Source organism: Bolinopsis microptera, chromosome 6, assembly GCF_026151205.1.
Source record: "Bolinopsis microptera isolate Bmic1 chromosome 6, MBARI_Bmic_1.0, whole genome shotgun sequence".
Taxonomy (NCBI): domain Eukaryota; kingdom Metazoa; phylum Ctenophora; class Tentaculata; order Lobata; family Bolinopsidae; genus Bolinopsis; species Bolinopsis microptera.
Genome location: NC_087077.1, coordinates 7,004,423 through 7,027,382, shown reverse-complemented (window position 1 = coordinate 7,027,382; position 22,960 = coordinate 7,004,423). Strand labels below are relative to the sequence as shown.

Here is a 22,960-nt window from a genome sequence, read left to right as displayed (position 1 = left end):
TTGGAGATTGTGCCGGGGCTTATGTCTTGTCAAACCGACAGCATTAGTGTCTACAGAACAATCCCCTGCGGTGTCCGCATTACCATATGTCGACAGCGTATCACATCCGCATATGCCCTCTGACACCCCTCACTTCACTCACACTTGTGACGGGAACTCATTTACAGCTTTCTCAGTCCCGATCCGGGAATCCTTGTTCGGAAATTAAACTGGGCTAGATATAGGGTAGAGTTCACATGTTCTGTAGATCATAGCTGGTGGATCACATCACTAATTATACGTCACATCACTAATTATACGTCATATGATCTGACCCCTAATAATCGGGGGCCCCCTTAATCGTCCAGCCCTTTTAGATAACGAAAATTGCAATAATTCGCAATTGTGGCCAAACACGAACACAGTATAGTTCAATGACGTTCAAAATTGTTGATGGACGGTTTATATTTGTATATTTACAGAGCTCTCTAGTAAATGCTGATACTAACAAGCATACCAGCACAAGACAAGCATCGTCTACAAAGCTACAAACAATTACAACATTACATAAGCCTCGTTTTAACCAATCTGCATGCAGACAAGTCTCAATAACTCAAAAAGAGAGCATTTTGCTTCTTACCAAAAACGGCAAGTAACTTTCTTTTACTACAAAGTTATAAAGTTATAACGGCAGGCCATCCTTAACTACGAAGTTAGAAAGTTGTATCCGCGAGAGTCAAGACGAGCTCACTGGTCAGGTTCGCTACCTTTACACAGGTTACAATCTGATACTCTGATAGGGTCATTATATTTATACATGACAATTGTCACTAGGCCTGTAAACGGCATAATGGGACAGTTTAAACACATAAACTGTAAGAAGAATCCCATAAAGTTCTCAAAAAATGGCCCGACACCAGGAAAGCAAATGATCTGCAGTTGGGCATAATGATCACAGACAACTAGCGTCTGTAATCTAGCATGTCGACAACTAATCAACCAATTATAAACTTTAGCGGCGGATCTTTTAAGATATATTATGCGAGGGTAAGGATCAGCCGACTACCAATATATTTTAATAAATATAATATAATGCAAATTGATGTCAAGATTGAAGTGAAATAAACTTAGACGCATTCAAGTTGTACCATTGAAGCGATGATACAAAAAAACTCAAAGAAACACAATTTTTAGAAAGCCAGAAAAGTAAAGGCTGCCTCATTACGAATAGTAAAGGAGGCCGAGGTGCTAGAAGTTAGATCACAGATTCAACAGGTCACCCCTCTCTAGAATATCCAAAAATACACCAAGTACGGAAAGTATTAAATCTTGTAAAGTGTAAACTGTTATAAACTAAAGAGAGGGACAAGAAAAGCAACTCGCACACAGTTTAACACAAGAGACATCACTGATGAAGATTTTAAAACTCACGGTACGTGTGGCGTGTAATTGATAGCATCACAAGCATTATAGAAGCTAGCCTGTAACATTGATTCTCATGAAGTTATGAATGATATGGGCCTCAGACATGCACACTAATACTTAGAGCATAAGACAAAATTTCGGTCAGTACAAAACTGGACACATCTCGTAGTATCTGAGAGTTGGCATTCAGAAATTTGTATAGCTTCTTTCACCCATGATCGTGCACAAGCTGGCAAGTTCAGAGCCAATCCGTCAATCGATCACGGTAGAAATAACAGAGTGCAGTGGATGTTACCGCAAAGCTAACTATCATCATATTATATGTAGGTATTTGCACAAGAGAAATGAGGGACATGCCGTGATAGGGATCATTCTGGATTATTTGCTATTTGCAAACAATAGAATTTTACGAACTTAGAAGAAGATGTAAGTCTGGTGCATCAGATATGTGACGTCACGGGCTATTATCTTATTCGATTCAACACTCGATTCTATCATATTGTCATATGAAACATAATGCTACTAGATCATTGTGGCCGAGAATGCCCAACTATCGGCTGCGCGGTTATTTACAAATATAGTTATGAGTCTACAATATCTACTCAATAATCTATTCTCGCGTCTCATTATGTAACGATAAGCTGGGTCAATAACTTTAGAATGGGACGATCAAGCAAGTTCTCAGAATTATTCAATTAGCTGGAGATCAAGATTTCATCTTCAATGGCTGGTCAATTTCAATATCCTTCCAGTTAAATCCAAACCCCGTCTGCTGCAGCTTTTAGAGAGCGCTGAGTGCATCACGATCATTAGCAGACCAAACAAACACCCTGACTCCTGAGCACACAACATCGAGAAAAGACAGGAATTTTTAAACATTAAGTCAAAGAAACCAGGGCCAGGGAGCCAGGGAACTGAAAACCCGTTCAGCCTGCAAAACTTACATTTTCAAATTTACTAAGATCTAGTGGTGAAGCTGTCAAAATTTAATTTTCTGGCCACAAATGTAATTTGAGTTGGAGAAAGGGAGAAGGAACGGTGTGAAGGAATTCAAACAATTCAGGACCGCAGAAATTTAGCCACAAATGTACACGAACAATAAACATGATATTATATAATGTGAAAGGATGTGAAAAACATATTTTGAAGGGATGTCAGTGGCTACAAATTGCGGTGTCAGTCGTAGTGGCAGGAATGGTGGCAGGAATGGTGGCAGGCGTGGTGGCAGGCGTGGTGGCAGGGGTAACACGACTCCTGTCCGACAGCAACATCTGTCCGACAGCGACATCTGTCCGACTCAGTTAGTGTACGGCTAGCACGCTCCTGTCCTCAACTAGTCAATCACGTATCGATGGATCAGTTCTCAATGGATCACATCAGCATTAGAACAATGGGAGCAACGTCACGAGATTACCCGTGAGCTTGTGAAATACGAATGTGAACCGAAATTACAATATGATCCGAAATTCGGACAGATATCGCCAAAAACGAATCCTGTCCGACAGCGACATCTGTCCGCAATCCCTAATTCGGCTGTCGGACAGATGTCGCTGTCGGACAGATGTCGATTGTCGCCCAATCGTTGCAGACGTGGTGGTAGGCGCGAGCAACTCTCAACAAAACTCGTGCCACAGAGCAAACTTGATAATCGTAGCTCTTACGCCCACTGCTCTTTAAACGCCTTCCATAATTCAATATTCATGGCTATTTGCTGGTTCCGAGAGTGTTCCGATAGCAGCGTGAGTGTTATTACACGAGACAACCTAGCAGTGCTCCGTGTCCCACATGTGTGTTACCTAGCAGCCAATTTGCAAGCAGGTACTGTGCACGGCCCCCAACAATCACGGATAAAGCTCTATTAATGAACCATTAATCAGGGTTCGTGTAATCAAACATAATCAAAGCGCTATAATATCATGTGATCTATTCAATGATGTATTCAGACTGCTGTTTTTAAAGATGGAGGAGCTATATTATGCTATGTTTGACCCATTCATTGACGGGCTATTATTAGCTCAGATTAAAAGGACGGTATCTTGTGAGCACAGGCAGAAATAAAATGTCACAAAAGATCAACAGGTTTTATAGAATGAACACTCGATAGAATAAAAAGAAAGAAGGATCCCAGGCTAATGATCGTCACTATGTCATACGCTGAATCTAGTGGTGATTCAAAGCTTAATAGGCATTATCCCTATTTTAAAATCGCGGAGTAAAGCCTTCTTAAAGAACGGGAACAATAGCGCTTTACAACGGTTTATAGAAAGCTGTTTTTCTGACAACAATAGATGATTCTAATCTAAAGGAAAGGGAGCTATCTAACTCTTTACTTTGAGAGATCGGTAGTAAATCTGCCAATCTGGCTTTCCCAGCACGTGTTTCTGTCTGGAATCTGTATAATTACTAAAAGATACTAGTCTGGATAAGAGAATGGTGCACACCCATCTTGATACTTTCTTATAGATTAAAGAATCTTGATACTTTCTAGCAGATAAAAGAATGGTTCGAGCGGCGAGCTTAGATCTGGGTTCACTGTAATACTGTAATAGTTAAAAGAATCTTGATACTGTTTGAAAGCTAATGATAAAGCAACGACTAAACGCTGTATGGATACTTTATGAGAATATAGTTCACAATATAGTTCAAAATGTCTTGTAGCATGATGTCAAAACGTCCAAGAATTAAAGCATGTAAAATACCAAGTTCCTATCAGCACTTCATCAGTGACTGAGAAGGGTTATTACCCGAGGAAAGCCAGGTCCAGGTACTGTAAAACATTTGATCGAGCCGGATATTACATTTGTGTTGTGAGCCCAGCACTCACCATGGTACATGTGGTGCCAGTCCTCTAGTACTCAGGTAAATATCCTTATTACTCCACAAATAAACCTTTGTTTTACGGAAATATTTTTAATTCGCTCTAAACACGATGCATTAATTAGTTACAAGCACTCCACTCTGTTTGTGTCAGGTTGATAATTGCAAGTGTTCAAAAGGCGGAACTTATTTCTTCAAAAGAACATAATATCCGCATACTAAATCTCAACTGACCACAACGATGAAAGTATTATCCAATCAACTGCAAGTTAGAGCAAGATAGAGCAAGTTAGAGCATGGTATTTCCCATCAACGAAAGTGGTCCGGCTACCTTCAGATGTTTCCGGAAAAATTCCAAATATGATGTTGAAATAGTGGTCGACTCGTGTCATTAGTGGCTTGATTTTTGATAGTGACCTGGAACTTTAAATACCTAGTAGTGACTAGTGATAATAACCCGGCTGAAGCAGAGCATTCCTAGTTAACAGGGTATTGCATTCCATAATATCGGCACATCTAGAAAGAAAAAGCTAAGGGAATTACGTTCAAGTGGATACAGGCTTTTATTTCAGTATTTCAGCTTGTCCATTTTCTATGGGATTTAAAATGGAATATGTTTGAAAAGTGTCAGGCCGTATGTTGAATTGCTAATAATATGTCAATATGTAATGATTATAAGCAATTAAAACTGGATCCGAAGTTCTCATTGCAGTTCGGATATAAATAGAAAACAACAATACTAAGAGAGCTGCAAGCCTAATTTAAATGGCCTGATTATTTTGACACTCTAATATCACATGCTGAAGTTAAGCGTCGAAGGAAAAGTTATACCTTAAAGCATAATATTCATTATTCCAGTTTAATAAATTTATGGCGAATTCCAAACGCAAACAGGATTTGTCGACTATTTTTATCTAGCTAACACATCTTTATTTCCACTGACAACGCTTGTAAGGTTTAACTGTTTAAGTGTACTCTGGAGTATTATATATTTAGAAACCCAGATTTTTTAAAACTGCTGTATTTCAACAAGATAAAGGAACCCTAGATTTCCACTACAGGTTTACTAATAGTTAACACCAGATAGACAGTGGAGCTGAACAAAGTGGCACTCAACAAAGTGGTGCTCAACAAAGTGGCGCTCAACAAAGTGGCGCTCAACAAAGTGGCGCTCAACAAAGTGGTGCTCAACAAAGTGGCACTCAACAAAGTGGCGCTCAACAAAGTGGTGCTCAACAAAGTGGTGCTCAACAAAGTGGTGCTCAACAAAGCAGCGCAAGTCGCCGTTACACACTAATCAAATCAATCTCTAAAAACAGAAGGATCAAACCAGGCACACAAGCACACAAAGTCACACACTGAATGTGATTATAAATTAGAGGAGGCTGGACGAGGAGGAGGATGAATAACAACGTGTAACTACTCTTCCCACCTGACGATTAGCCACACATCCCACATCCATCCTCCATTGGTCACAGCAATAATAGACACCGCTCTTTTTCTGGATCTGGCGTGGCTAGCAGCAGACTCACTAGGCGAGAAAGCTGGGAAAGCGAGGATGCAAACACCACTTCAACACACAGGACCAATCATGATCCTCATGTGATCGGACCCTCCTCACTGATTGGTGAAAGAAGTGCACGTGGGCGTATTAATGCTCTGTGATTGGTGGAAGGAGTGCACGTGGGCGTGTTAATGCTCTGTGATTGATGTGGGAAGTGCACGTGGGCGTGTTAATGCTCTGTGATTGGTGGGAGGAGTGCACGTGGGCGTGTTAATGCTCTGTGATTGGTGTGGGAAGTGCACGTGGGCGTGTTAATGCTCTGTGGTTGGTGGAAGGAATGCACGTGGGCGTATTAATGCTCTGTGATTGGTGGGAGTGCATAAGGAAATACGGACAGCAATTAGATAATAATAAAGCATCTGGAGAGAGCTTATAATATAATATACACGTATACTCTCAACTGCTGCTACGGCTTGAGAGCAACAATAATCTCTCTGTGCACACAAGGTCTGGGAGTTTAGAACTGATAGCCGATAATGGCCGGAAGCAGGTTGAGCATTGCGGTCTGGGAGGGGCGAAATTATCTGAGATGAGAGCGAATCAGTATGGGGTGTTAGGAACTGAACAGTGAACAGATCTTATGAATATGCAGCGATTTAAATTTTAGTTTTATGGTCAGATTACAGCACAAATCTATCCTTAGATAAATCCGCGGTGGATGGTAGTTGCAGGACCATGTTCAAGTTGAAGTTGGGGGTTCTTTTACAAAATATATAGGATCTTTCTAATTTAAACGTGGGGGGAGCAGGTACTTTTTTGATGGAACATAACCCTAAAAGTACCCGAGGGGTGGGTGGGTGTTTTTTGAAATTTTCGAAAAGTATATAATGGTACTTTTTTTGTCCCAAAAAAAAGAAGGGGTACCCCAAAACATGATTATAAAAGTACATGGTACTTTTTCATTACCAAAATGTTAGAATTTGCAACCAACTTATGCTATGGTGAATTATCAAAAATAAATGATACACAGGATTTACCTATGAGATAATTTGCTTCAACTTTTTTTGTCCTCTAATATAGATGCATAATTTCAAAAAATCAACATAGAATCCTGCTGAAGAATAAATTGAAAAATTCGTGTCAATATACAAAATCTAAAATAATTCATAATAGTAAATAGTCAACATAACAAAATACATATAAAATCTAAAATTTTAGTTTTTTTTACCCACTCCTCCTCTGCCTTTTCCAGGGCATAGTCCTCTGGGAGCTCGTGGTCACCATGATTGGTGGAAAAGTGCTGCGCCATGTTGTACTTCCAGTGGTATTGTGGGCACACTAAGCACAACATAACGCAGTTTGTAGAAGGAGCATGATAAGCCGTGGACTTTTGCTGATGAACAGGAATTTTTTGAAAAATAAAGGAGGGGGTGGGGGGTCATTCGGGAAAATTTCGAAAAGTACCGTGGTACTTTTTTGTTATTCCATTCGTGAAGGAGGTGGGTGGGTGGTTATTTTCAGAAATTTCGAAAAGTCAGCATATATGTTCCATCAAAAAAGTACCTGCACCCCCCCTCCCCCCCCCCCCCCCCCCCCCCCCCCCCCGATTTAAACGCAACTTTTTCTCGAAAAATTTATTTTATTCAAAATGCATTCTATAATAAATAAAATGATTTTAAAGTACCCTGAATAAATATAGCGAGGTGTTGCTATACTGAGGGGGAACGCCCTTCAGTCAATTTTAACTTTTCAAGCTTGTCGCCCAGATTGCATAGCTCAAGTAGTGTTGAAAATGCAAGTATTAAAACTGAATAAAATGTAGACTATTTTGATATTTCAAATGGTATCATATTTTAGACGGATTTTGTTAAACAGCGTAAGAATGGCCACGATTGGACGGTTACTTAAGTTTGACATTTAAATAACCGGAAAGTGTTTCAGTATTTAAATGGCTCACGCCTTCCTAGTAGGGTTATAAAATATGAATATCGTAGTGCCTTCTAAAGTGTTATACTTCTATAACGTAAAAAATAGTGTTAGTAAACTTAAGTTTTCCGGGTAATATCAGGAAACTTTCAATTTGTCGAAAAGAAAGAAAACTGGGCAAGTAAAAGTGTGAACTAAAGGAAGTGGAGAAAACTTACTTTTATATCATAGCGTCTTTTAGATCACCCACGAACAGCGACTTTATATAATAGAAATATAATATTACATCAGCTTAAGTTTTGTTCTGTGGAATACCCGGGAGATTATGTGTTGAAAAGAAAATAACAAGAACAGGAAATATTAAACAGTATGAAGCAAAGGAAGAAGAAAACCTTAAAATGCACAAACTGCTCTTTGATTTCAAAAAATTTATGTCTTTATGTAGACGCGAGAGGAATTTTGAACAATTTCGCACAATTAGGTACTCATCTTCAGTAAAGAAAACTCTAGAGAGTAAAGGAGTAAGGCGAACAGGGCATGTCGCCGCTCATACACCCTCCAAAAGCTCGAAAGGAATTGAATAAATGAGTAGTTTGACAAATGCTAGTCTAGAAGTTACAACGGGGCATGATAATCTAGTTACATTTTAAACTGGTCGCCCCCGTTACCTCTTTTAGAAACATTAGAGACTCACACACTAAAATCTCACGAGACTGTGAACAGAACGTCATGTTGAAACCACACAGGTAGTAACCCTGAAACAGCTACCCAGGTGGTGGTGACTGGTGAGGGTAACCATAAAGCCAGAGAGCCGGGGTGGAGGCAGAGGAACCAGTAGTTTTACACTGTTATAACAACTGTGACACGACCAAGTCAGATCCATCTGTCAACATCACCCAGAAGGTTAGGTTGTTGTACGAATTTCCTGGTGTGACAAACGTCACTGCGCGTAGCTAAAAGTTGCATGGAAGGAGAAGTTGCATAGATCCTACCTGCAGCACGAGTTGCAGCGTGGAGCCACCCCGATGAAAGTGTGAGTAATGAGGGAGGGAAGTGTGCTCTAGGTGGGAACCGTCGCACTGTCCGACACACTAGGACTCTCTGACTCGGCATTATATTCCCAAATTGTAAACTTCGACCCGTGGAAATGCCTATCAGCACTTTGACCAAGAATTCTTGGTGTTATAACAACCTTTTCGATAGCCAAATTGCCGAAAGCTGCCACATACTTTTCATAGTCAAATTTCTTGCTAAGTGCGAGTTAAGTGCGATATTGTCATAGGCAAATAGATTATAGAGGTCAACTCGGGGAACTCTGCAGCTTGTACCGGAAAGAGAAATTGTATAGTAAGATGGTGAGGGGTTTCGAAAAATATGGAATATTATTTAAATCTAAAATAGTAAATATTATTCTCCAACGGTTGGTCACAATTTTTGATTAGATATTTACATCACGCTAGCTTAAGATAATTGAAAACAGCAAAAGATTGGATAATAAAAACCTAGCTTATCAATCCAGCCACCAAGCTCTAACAAAAGTAGGTATGACCCCAAATAGTAATGATATTGACCTGTAATGATATTATCCCCTCTGAGTCACAGATAAAAGGAAAGGATCTTGTTAATTAAAGGAATCGCATTTCAGAATATATAATTACATTGGCAAATGACTTAATTTATTAGAGTGTAGCAGAACAAAGAGATCCGTTCATTTTAATTAGTGTAAAGAGCAGCAATTATAAAAATACATGATGTATGATTAAATAATCTTATTCTAAAGAACGTTTTCTCTGATCCTCTATAATAACTCTAGCAAGCTCATTTAAATCCAGAAATTAACTTAATTTAAGACTTTGATTGGAAATATGAGCCACAAATTATTAGATTAGTTATTTCCTAGCAAAGTACAACCTCCACCACAATCATATATTAAACAATAAAACAACCAAGAAGTTACAACGGCAGTAGAACTCAGTTCAGCATGCCACACAGTGCAGCAGATCTCAAGAATGGGTGACGTAGAGAGCAGCCAGACAGGCAAATGGGTGATCAGTCATGTCACATGTTCTGGTGATTATCCTTGTTTAAGGGAACAGATTGACAGGAGGATGGCAAATGGGTAGTAGTGAGAAGCAAGAGAGGAGTAAAGTGGAGGAGTAAAGTGAGGAAAAAGAGGGGTAATGATAATACACATAATGATCTGCATGTTGTCGGGATGTCAGGGAGAAAATAATAACAGAATGTGAATTTTCAATCCGCTAATTAATTAGTAAATGAAATATCCCATCCTTTAAAGAGACGGAAGAAGGTTTAAAAATTTGCTACCGATCGGTCAAAAGAGATGTTACAAAACGTGTCAGTTACGGTGTAAATATGCCAAATAACATTTAACAAGAGCTCAGCCAACAACTCGTGGCCGCCGGACTTGATTTGTTGTAAGAAAAAGAGAGAGAAAGGGAGAGATTGATTTTATCAGTTTTAATTTGGCCTACATTGTTGTCAGTTACAAGAGCTATCGGTTAACGATGGAAGGAGTGAAGAATTAATGAAAGGAATTACAGCCAAGGTAACAAAAGGTTAAAAATGGAGCAAGCTTAATTACTATTTCCTTCAGACTTGACGGTCAATAGTAAATAAATCAATATTCTAATCAGCTGCGTGGACTCACCTACAGAGAGACTCAGTTGGCTAGTGACGACCATTCTTAAACCTCTCCTTAATGAGGTGCCTAGTCACCTGAGTAATTTAATCCAGCACATAGAGATGCTCCGCCAGATCTCTCAGGAACAGCTTGCCAGGAGAAAGTTCTTTGCCGCGGATATTTCAGCTTTATACACTAACATAAACGTACAGGGCTGTATAGACGATGTCATTGAGCTAGCTACAGAGCACCGAGACAGTTTGGACCTGATGGGACTCAGCCTGACAGACATTCATGAGATCCTACTACACATCCTTACCAACTCTTTCTTTGTTTTTAACAGGACTCTCTGGCTACAGCAGGATGGTCTGTTCATGGGTTTGAGGCCAGGGCCCTTCTGTGCCATCATTAGAGTGTACAAGTTCGAGAAGAACTCTATCTACACCGATCGACACTACCTATCGGTATACTTATCGAACTTCTACAAACGCTACATAGATGATGCTGCCAGTACTGCAGAGACGAAAGAAGAAGCCCTTGCTCTGGTTCAACAGATTGCAGACCAAGATCCGGACAAAAAGTTGAAGTGGGAGGTCGACTTTCCAGAACAACAGGACGATTTTATCCCCTTCCTGAACACTGAGGTCCGGATCGAGCCAAACGGTAAATTAACCAGCAGATTGTACCGCAAGCCGCAACAAAAGGATATTACCCTGCACAACAACTCTTGTCATCCTGAGTCTGTTAAGATTAATACAGTGAAGAACCTATATAGCGAGGCTTGCCGTATCTCATCTGGCCCAGCGGAAAAGGAGCACTCTCTCAGACTCCTTGATGATCTATTACAGAAAAACGGGTACCAGAACCCAAGACGTTATTGTAACAGTAGTAATTCTAACAGGCGTCAGAGTGTTGAGGATGATTCCAGGACAGTTCTTAATTTAGATTTTATTTCGGACAGTACTAGCAATAAGATTAGAAATTATGTAAAGCAGAACAATTTACCTATTAAAGTAAACTTTAAACCTACTTCGAAATTGAGAAATATTTTATGTAGTAACAGACCGTATGATAAACGTGTGTGCAGTATTAATTCATGTAAAATTTGTCCTTTGATAGTTTGTAATAAAGATTGTGAAGTGAAGAATGTTGTATATAAGATTAAGTGTAAATTATGTGACCAGCTGTACGTTGGAGAAACCAGTAGGAAAGTACATGCTCGTGTAGGAGAACACTTACGTTACGCTACCTACCCTGCTACCCCTTCTAATGTTAGTCAAGCTTTTGCCATACATTATTCGAGCTGTCATAAGGGGTTAAATCCCAGTTTAGAAGTAGATATTTTAAGAATTGAGCCCAATACTGTCAGAAGAAAGATTTTCGAAGCGATGTTTATTATTAATCTGAACCCTACAATTAACAAGAGAGAAGAACTGGATACTATTAAACGTTTTATCATAGCTAGTACTGAAGAATTTTAGATATTTTAGTTTCATTCCCTTTTTATTGCATACAGTTTCAGTTTTCTAGCAGTAGTAATTTTTAATGTTTTTTCACATCTCGCTCACAATCAGTAACCACTCACTATAATTTCACTCACATTGTGTATACACCATCTCACATGTATTGTATCTTTTACCTTATCATCTGTTATCACTTACATCTTATCATCTGTTATCACTGTACATGTCATTCCATCACACGATCACAATCACGTACTTGCTGTTTAGACTTAGTGGATGTTTTAAGTTTATTGAATAGCAGATCGAGTAGTGGTGTATATATATAGATTTTGATTCTAATTTTAGTCGAGTATTTGAACAATTTGTTGTCGTTTAGCCATTTTTGATTAATAAATTTTATGAGACAGTTTTCTCACATATTTACCAATTTTGTCAGCATGAATAAGAAGTTGTTACTTTGAAACGTCGTTTATCCTAACAGTGCAATATCATTTGTCGCAAATCAGAATAATCAGAAACTATTTGGAAAACCCAAAAACTGTCTATCAATATTCTAATATTAGACCAGGTCGTAGACCGAGCGGTGAACTAAATGGTTAATCTCTGACTTACACAACAAGTTGAAGTAACTTAAAAGACTGTCACAAACCGGAGTTCAGAATGAGTAGTCACTAGTCAAGTCTACCGCACTAATTATTAAGGCTTGGCCAAAAAACTTAGAAATGTGCCCAAATCCAAAATTAGTGCACATAGATTCGACGGGACGGGGACCGTTTGAAGAAGCGACCCGTACAGAACGATTAAGCGGGGCACACAAGGCTAACCCTAGGGTGAATCATGGAAAACATTCATGTGAAGACATAGAAAGGCGCTAAACTTTAAAAGGTAGCCCTAAGTACAGCGTGAATTATTGTCTCACTTTCTCAAACACGTTAACTCAGTAGTGACTCAGTAGTGAGTTACTGATACTCAGTACTGTTGTTTTGAATATAATATAATATATATAATATACAGTTAAACCTCTCTATACCGGGCTCCTCGGGGGGAAGGAAAATAGCACAGTTTATATAACTACACTGGTGTAGATTGTAGAGCGGTTCACATGATCACAATTCCTAGTATTCCAGCTATTCCTAACATTCCTAGTATTCTCATTATGCACGTATTTGTATTATGCACGTATTTGTATTATGCACGTATTGTGTCGTACAGCGATGGAATACAGCTCGATAATAATATTAAGGTACTAATCACATTACTAAATGCGATGTGAGCACTGAAATCACACTAGAAGAAGAGGCCCGGTATATCGAGATATCCGGTAGGTATAGAGAGGCACGGTAAAGAGAGGTCTTACTCTGAATGTTTTCAGTGTTGAAAGTTTAGTTTCTTAAATCCTGGAGTAGGCATTCGTGTCCCTGATATTTGGGTTAATTCTAACTCTCCGAGAGGTCTTACTGTTTCATATAGCGTTATTTTGTAGTCTTTAAGTTTAGAGAATAAAAACGGCTGAATACTGTGTGGATTGTGTAAAGATATGGATTGCAATTATATTCAACTTTTCCTTTTAAGTCCTGCAAGTTGTCTGTAGAGTTGTACTCTTGGACTCAGTATCGACCGTATGGTTATTCAGTCGATGAAGCCATAATGACATTTCCATATAATCTGTAAAAAGGGGAATGCGAATCATGCTGGATACTCGATTGATTAAGTTTTCCAGATCTTCATACCTTTCGGACTTTTTGTGCATATTTTACTGAGGACATGAGAGCAAGAGAGGGGCAACCATCATTTGTAGAGGACAGAATGATGAATAATTTAAATACATATCATAAGATAATATCTTATGATATACATATCATAAGATATTATCTTATGATACATGTATATATAGTTAAAATTATGATGAATATTATTAATTCAATACGATGCATTTACAATATTTGGAGTGGGTCAACTAAATCAAGCGACGGCAGCCAAAAAAGCGAATTTTATTCTCATTATTAGATTGACAAAACCATAAAATGCCGTTCTAGAATCTTGTGCTGGATGCCTAACAAATTGCTATAAATGTGGATTTTATGGAATTATTGCTTGCATACCTGGGCCAGAGCCCAAAAACTGATGAAAGCTGGTCGTGCCCTCCACAACCGCACCGGTCTTGTTCATAACACGATCAGTTGAAATAATTTCGGAGTCGTTTTTTACAAAGGTTCCAATTTCGAATGTAAGAATTCTAGTAAAACTAAAACGTCACAGATTGTTAAGAATGACAGATTACTACGAAGTAAAGTCCCTGAGATCACAAAGAAGTCACTTGACAGCCCCTAGGATTCCAATTAAATAATTATATGTAATTAGATGCAGCAGACAAGACTAATTCCTCTAAATCCGAAATATAACTGAGTATCTTGTGTTGTGCCCCGCTCATGTATGCTATGTAACATGCCAGACTCAGAGTGACTGAGGAAGGATAAGATTAATAGGATTCCACTAATTGCGTAATTAGATAGACATTATACTACATCACATTAGAACAATTACCAGGCCAAAAGTAGGGTTGAATTAAGCAGGTTTTCTAGATTTATCACAATAATTGAGAATAACCGCACAGTTACCGAGATCTCGCTAGATACAAAACGCAAAATGCAACTTTTTCTTCGTCACAAATCTTGATTTTAAAAAAAACATGAATTAAACATGAAATGACCAAGGGAACACACAATATATGATACACAACCCCAGAGCAGCACCGTGATGACGGTGAGTGTGACGAATATTACGGTTATTTACTCCGCAAACGTTTGGTCGCACTTCAGTCGTTTTAGGAAAAAACACTCACTCATTAGGTTGTCTGTTGATTCAACATTAAATGTACATTAAATAAGAGATCTGGCAATTAGATGGAAGGGAGGGTAATAGCGCAGGTGATATCAAGACATAAGATTACAGGAGGTAACAATCATAATATCATCCAATCCAATTTACACTTTGCTGCTAATCGCATCGAAGGGTACATCACTAAGATTTTACGATCACATCTCCACCAGTTAAAGTTGTCAAGGTAGAAATTTGTAAGAAGATACACGACTGTAACCCTCACTATAATATGGGCCCGATAACATCCCCTACAAGTATAGCGAGTTCTGCATTATATACCGACGGACAATACCCGCTTTAAGCCTTAAAATAGACGTCTGCAGCTGATATTGCGAATTTTTTAAAAGAACTGTTTGTCGGTCATGGACCGCGATGAGCGTGAAATCTCCCAATGCAATAAGGTAAAAGTCAAGAAGAGATAGGTACGATTATGTCGTTAGGCTCTATGATAAAATTGGACCAAAATTCTGAGCAGCGAGCAAGGTAAAAAGGTAAAAAGGCTGCTAACTTATCGAAGCCCTTCAAGGTTTATCTAGGTAACAGAAACGTCGGCACGGCACTTCCGAGTGAAGTTGTATTATTTGCTGCAGAGATATGTGCAGAAAAATAAAAACATAATACCAGTTTAGTTGGAAAGAAGCCATGCAACTACCAGGAGCCAGCAGCCAGCTGCCTGTTGATGTGGTTCTGTAGAATAATAGTGCTCTCAGAAGTCTACCTTTTAACAACACACCTGCTCCGCTATATTGAGTGTTAAATTTAAACCTCAAACAGACTGTGGGTTAAACATGCTTTGTCTCACTCATATTCAAGTCACGAATCCAAAGATCTCTAGTTCTGTGCCAGATATCCTTGGAGTGGTACAATATATGATCACTGTGTGAATTAGTTCAAGCTCTGGCCATTTAGAATCGAAAGCACAATCCGTCCACAGATTTAAAATCGTGAAAATGTAAGGTTGGTGAGATCAATTGCAATTTGCAGACACCGATACCGAGGACAATCCAATCAAAAACAAAAAGTAACAAAGCCTCAAGAGAGAACATCAGATTTTTTTGTGACGCCGAGCGTTGATAAACGACGTGTGATAATTCCTTTTATGGCTGAAAGCTTGGTTTAAGAACATCAATATCAATTAATCGCAGGTGGTAAAACATGGTATTTTGAATCGATTGCTATACACCAATCAACTAGCAGTTCCTTGAAATCTAAATATGCACCACTCTCTATTTCTCCATTTCTACAGAGTCCGACTGCAGGATGTCACCCTTCTAAACGATTACAGGAGAAACTATCCCTTAGACCATTAAATGAAAATCTTAAAGATGTATTAGCGTCATTTGAGGAAAATAGATGAGTTGATTTAATGAGAATCCGTGAAAAAAACACCTGCACTTCAACTTCAAAGATTCTGCTTTAGTTAAAACTCTAATACTTAGACTTATTGTTGCAACTATCAAAGAAAAATTAATGGAGAATTTGATTGTGCACTTCACAGATTCGGCTTGGTGAAAATTTGTACTGCAAATTGGCCACAGAAAAACGGGAAAAAAATAATAATATTTTTCTAAGCAAGGAATCAGCAGGCGTCTTCCTTGGCTGTTGGCCAAACTAAATAAATAATGCGTAACTAAACAATATACTCCTTCATTTACTCGCATTTCTCCACCTTCCCAGTAACTGATGTTCATGAATTGCTAGTTACAATAACTTCAATAACTCCAAACCATTCTGAACAATAACAAAACATTGAGCAATGGTACAAGTAAAACAGTGATAGCACATCTTCAACAGAGTGACAGGAGCATGTGTGGCTCTCTAAAGTAGCCATTGTACACACCCGAGCGAGAGACTAAAGAAAAGGTTCTCCCCCGGTGAATAGCATGTATTTCTGTTAACCCTGAGCTCCATATGTAATATATGTGGTGAACTTCCCTCCCGCTACTCCCGGAGGGTAACCTATAATAACCATTTCCTCCCGGCCGATCTAATGCTGAGAATTAGACATACAGGAACACTCCTTGAAGTCAGCCAATTTGCACTGCTTATAAATTGTGTAGGTATTCAACTTATTTGAAAGGGATTTTTCTGCCGTTAAATGGGAGGAAACAAAAGAAGACGTATATCTAAAGGGGAATACACGACCTTGAAGTGTAATAAAGCCATAAGAAGCGGCTTGGGCTGGCCATATTTTATACACTCTTAGACGATTATACCATACCAAACCTAATGGTGGAGGCGAATTAAAAAGATCTCGTTTAAATTTGGTCAAGGTTGGTCTAAATGTGTGGGTGTTTTAGTGCGAGATTATCCCACACAGTCAGCCTGTCACCTTGCTTATTAGCAATAGAATAGCTGTAATTCATCTTTCAATTTAGCCAGCATTGACTGTATAATTTGCCCATTAATGAGCTGTCTAAATCTATGCGTATTTATTCCCATCCCAGAGTGCCTGGGAGGATATTTATACCGGATATTGAATAAAGCCATGAGGGTATCTTATACCGGATATTGACTAAAGCCATGTGTCTACGGTTATATTAACCGTTGAAAAAAATCTATTGAAAGCCCAATTTACACCTACAATACCTCAACCAGTGAGTTTGGCGAAAGTTAGAAATCCTTGTCTTGCCGTGCAAGTTCACCGGGTTTGTGTGCTATGATCTAATATCAATGAGCACCGTCTGCATCATTACTGACTGCTCCATTTCATATCAAACGTCAGCTTACGCTCGTCACAATAACAGTGAGTCAAACATGATGAAAGATAACTAGGCATAAGGCATTGCAGATTCAACGAGATATAAAAAAACGTGTGTCGGTCTGAGCAATGGTTGAATCATCACCATTCAAAGTATTATCAAGATAAGCCGAGTTTTGAGCTCACTGTTTAATAAAAGGCTTCAGCCAACAAAACATTTATTAATTTGTAAAATGTGGTTTAGAAAGAAATACTTCGTTAGGCAAATTTATTACCGGTCTTTATCGAGGTGCGATGTTACACTATCGTGTAGACTGTATACCACAACTTTGGAAGGTAAAATTATCGAGCTACGCACTTAAGTAAAAAATAATTCTCCAAGTCTGGGAACAAAAACAGAAACCTTGGTAATGTAACACACCTGAGGCCCACGTGAAGCACATTCGGAGATGAAGAATATAGAGACAGATAAAAGACTTATACTTGGAGAGTGCCTGATGGGATCAGGTGATCTTTGTGTTGTGGCCTAGATATTAGATAAACACCAAGAGTTTTTTGACGAATTACCAAGTTGCCCAAAAACAGAATGACTATTGCATACTTAAAGTGACAAGTAATTGACTAAAACTGTGAGCTAATATTTTTCATGGTGCAGATGTTTTGGGGTATTATTTAATATACGATGAGAGTTTCAGTGTGTAATAATTGCAATGCCTAGCCCTGGCCTAACCCTAACTGCATCACTAAAATTGAAATTACATAATGTTCAGCTATACCAATTAAAATTAAAAGCAAACTTGGTAATCTAATTTTAAATAACTACTAACCATTGTTTGTGCCCAAGCATATTTTATTCTATAATCAAGTTTTCAATCAAGTTTCCATAAGTTTTCGATTCAAACGACCACACGACTTCAAGTCAAACCAATGGTGATACCAAAATTATGAATCAGCTATTTATTGAAATAATAAAAATACTATCTGCAATAGTTTCGTTATTTCTTACAGTGTATCGTTCATGTTTTGTTTTCTTCACTATTATTTGCAGCCATTTCACAATTCACGTTAAGATTCACTATCCATGTTTCCAAGTAGGTAAATCAACTGAAAGATATTTTATAAACAATAATAACCGATAGCAACGAACAGAGTACACGCTGTACGAAGAAGCTGAATCTGAATAGCTAGCGGTGGCTTGGTGACTGTGCTCGAAAAGAGAAAACAGCCAAAGAAACTTCTTTGGTACATATTATATATTATATATAATATAATCGGCCAAAGAAAGAGGAAAACTGTTCTGGTACAAATTATTATATATAAGAACGGTCAGAGAAAAAGGTAAACTGCCCTGGTACATATCATTATAATATATAAACGGCCTAAGAAAAAGGTAAACTGCTCTGGTACATATTATAATATAATATAAACGGCCAAAGAAAGAGGTAACTGCTTAGTGCTTACGTGTGAAGGTTAAGAAAGTCTACCAAACAACAATTTCACTGTAACACAGTTTATAGACACATTGGGGTTACAATTCCCCACACTGGAGGGCACAGTTCCCCTAATTAGAGCCCAACACCACCTTCTCCCCTGCTCATCCTTTCAGAAAGAGCACAATGGAGTGCAGGGAATTAGGAGTAGGAATTATCATAACAGAGGGGAGAGAATGTGAGTTAGAAATGTGAGAGAGTTAACCACGCTACTCCCCCACTTAGCGGCAAGGTTTATAAGACGGTGTGTGAGGTGTGTAGAAGTCATTACACAATTAGGTGAGACTTGTGGCCTGTGTCACTCACCTGGTTTTGGAGAACAGCCTGGTCTTCGCGTGAGCCATGTAAAACGTGTAGTGAGGATATTGTGCGTGATTAGTTTTATGGTGTATTAGTTAGTTTAATCGTGTTGATGTTATCGTTTTAGTGTTCTATTCTGAAGAAACTATTTTCATAAACTGGAAACATGACTTGCTCTTTTAAGTATGTCATGTTTCTAGTTTATGAAAATAGCTTCTTCAGAATGCTAATGAATAACAGTGCTAATGAATAATGAATGAAAGGTCTGAAGGTCTGATAATTTTATGGTAAAGAAACAAAGTATCAAAGATCATAAAGTGGTTCGCAGATATCCATTGAGAATTGTGTAAAGAGGACAACTTATCATAAATTACAGTCACAATAGATAATACCTAAGCAAGATCCTTCAGTTAAGTATTTTTTGCAGGTAGCCACTATTTCATCTTTAAGGTCGGCAATACCTACATGTCTGGACAGATATCGAAATTCAAAATACACAATGACAAAAAGATGCTATCCTACCAGATAATATTTGGGGATATTTTCAATCATTTCTATCATTGTTCCTATCTGAAGAGGAGAGAGGTTAATACGTTAATACAAGGAATAAACAATTCTGTAATTTAAATACATAATAATAATATTAAAGAATTCAATAAAAATACACTAAGCAAAATATATTATGTGACGTAATATGGTCTACAAAGAAGGCATCATAATGTTTGCAAGGGGATGGTTACAGGAAAAATGATTTGACAATGTGAAATTTTACATATAATCTGTCATTGAATACTCATAAACGATCAACATCAAGTAAAAATTAAAGTAAACATTTTTATTGACTGATTTTAGCCTAAGATTTATTCTTGCTGACGAAAATACCTCCAGGGGAAATAATTTACGATCGACTTTGTCTAATTAAACCAGGCCAAAGGCAACGTGTGGGTGCAGTAATATTTTGCAAATAGTGCGATTCTGCACATGCCTAAACACTAAAACTTTTATGTTTAAGAGTTTAAGGCAAAATTAGAGATAAAAAACACAACGTAGTACATTAAGTTATTGTCTTTCACTGAGATTCCTGACACCTGAATATAAATCTATGTTTAAATCTATATATAAATCTATGTTTAAGATTTTTTACTTTTATTTTTAAGGCAAACTTGGACACAAAAAACACAACGTAGTACATAAAGTTATTGTCTTTCACTGAGATTCCTGACACCTAAATATAAATCTATGTAATTACCCTCATATAAGGTTTTACAATTAGATGGGCAGGATGACTGGAGCAAGTTGAGTTAATTTGTTGATAATGAGCATGATTGTGACATAGTAATCAATATTATAACTTTACCGCAAATAGGTACAATGCCGATAGAATATTAACCGGCTAATAGCCGATAACAAAATACAACTAAGTGTTGGCTGTTAGAGGGCTATAGGAGGGCTGTTACCTAGTGTAGCATTAAGTCTATAGTGTGATTTCGCAACCACCACAGCTACATGTTGCCTCTTGGCTGGGTAGATAGTCGGAAGGAAAAGTAAGACAATGATCAATGCAATTCACAATACAACAGCACTGTAAATCAATCGTCTCACTAAACAGTAAGCATCTAATAATGTAAATCAATATCAAAGCAGTAACCGGATACCAGATGTTAAATGTTAATAGTGTAATTATTCCATGTTATCATTCAAATTGATTAAACATTATCACAGTTCACGATAAAAGTATTGTAAATCGATCATCTCACTAAAAAACTAATAATTTGAAAATAAATAATGAATATTATTGCAATATCAAAGCAGCAAGCATAAACCATACCAGATATTAATGATGTAATTATTCCATTAGATAAATAATTTATAAATAATAGCAATGATTGTCGACCCAATTAAATCAAATCAAATCAAATTAAACAATAAAATAATAATTACACCAACATCATCTGCACACCTCATCAAGAATATGTCTAGAAAAATGACATGAGGAAGGAAGAGAAAAATAAGAATTAAAAAACGATTAAATAAATAAGGGGAATATTTTCCGAGATCTGATGTTGTAGCTTCAGTTGAAAGCACTATAATAATCTATTTTTCTAAGAACATGTACTGTTTAACTATTGTCTAAAAATGAAACACATTCTTAACTTTCAGATGTTGTGTATTCTTGTAACCTTGGGAGCATAATTCTTCTGATGAAGATGTCATTTTCCTTATCAATGGGGATTCATTAGCTTCTTGGGTGTCAGCAGAGCTGTTTAGCTCTTTCTTGAATGTGAACATTTCTGATTCCCATTCTGCACGCTTAAGTATCTCAGAACAGGGATCTGCTTCTGATTGATGAAGCATCCACTTTGTAGCAATAACAGTAGATCTCTGAGTCCTGCAATAAAGTTCCAAACAACTCAATGATCGAGTTCTCCCTAAAACCAGAGAAAGATAATTCACCATGATTGCAACACTGCTGGATATAAGTTACTAGTGATTCCTCTCCCTCCTGCTCAACGGGGGGGAATGCAACGTCAATTAATGTCAATTAATGTCAATTAATGTCAATTAATGTCAATTAATGTCAATGTCAGTTTTGCAAAATTTTGGAATACTGACATTAATTGACACGATATTTTTCGACCAGAGATTATGTAGTTCTACCATATTTTTAGCACTTTAGAACGTTTATATCATTAATTTATTCACTACTATCACATATGGAAATGTGAAATGTGAAAAAATTCAGATCATTAAACAATAAAACTAAAATAATACGGTTTCCCTAAATTTAATTTTCTTAAATGGGCGTGGCCATCCAAGGGCGTGGTTCTCAACATCATCAGAACTTAAAACCCACATTAAACGAAATGCCTTCATGACATTTATATTTGAATAACGAATCTTAAACAGCTAACATTACTCCTTCATACTAAAGAAGCCGATTCTAGATATTTTACCTGTATAAGAAACCAATAAAATATGGGCGTGGCCGGTGGGGACCGAAGATGGAAGAGTTGGAAGCTGAAATTTTTTTTGGTGGTCTTTGAACCTAAGGATCAACAGATAAGAACATACTCATAATTATTCAAGGACATTTTGTTTTTTTGAACCGGTCTAACTTACATAGACGTGAATATCTTGAATATTTATCGAATAATGATAATCTCAAATTTCAAGACATATTAATGTCAATTAATGTCAATTAATGTCAATTAATGTCAATTAATGTCAAGTAATGTCAATTAATGTCAATTAATGTCAATTAATGTCAATTAATGTCAATTAATGTCAATTAATGTCAATTAATGTCAATTAATGTCAATTAATGTCAATTAATGTCAATTAATGTCAATTAATGTCAATTAATGTCAATTAATGTCAATGTCAGTTTGGGGTTTTTATGGAATACTGACATTAATTGACGTTGCATTCCCCCCGCTCAACGTGCTCAAAGCTCAAAATCTTCTCCTCTTTGCTGAATTCCTCCAAGTATCTCTCTCGGAGAAAAGCTATGATATCATCATCACGGAAAGCCAGCCCTTTTCTAAACACATTTCATGGAATACCCATGGTTTCTTAATTGGAAACATAGTTTAAAAGCTCTGAAGTTGGTTAATTTCATCCAGATAGCCTATTTTTGATTTTTTTGATCATAAATAAAATTTTGCAACACTTCCCTCGCCTGGATTTGATAACACAATAAAAATTTTAAGACAAGAGCTTCTCCCTGTTTCTTTTTGAAGAGACCATAATATCTTCTGAGCTAAGTCTTAATTAAGTCCTAATCGTATTGTATACCTTAGGTGGTTTTATTCGTAAATCAACAAAAAAAATTGT

General features: G+C 37.5%; 1 protein-coding gene across 1 annotated transcript in view; it reads left to right on the top strand.

The window, feature by feature from the left end:
- Positions 1–22,960, top strand: part of LOC134816726 (arginine and glutamate-rich protein 1-A-like) — a 1,122,901-nt gene that overhangs the window by 307,100 nt on the left and 792,841 nt on the right. The window lies entirely within an intron of this gene.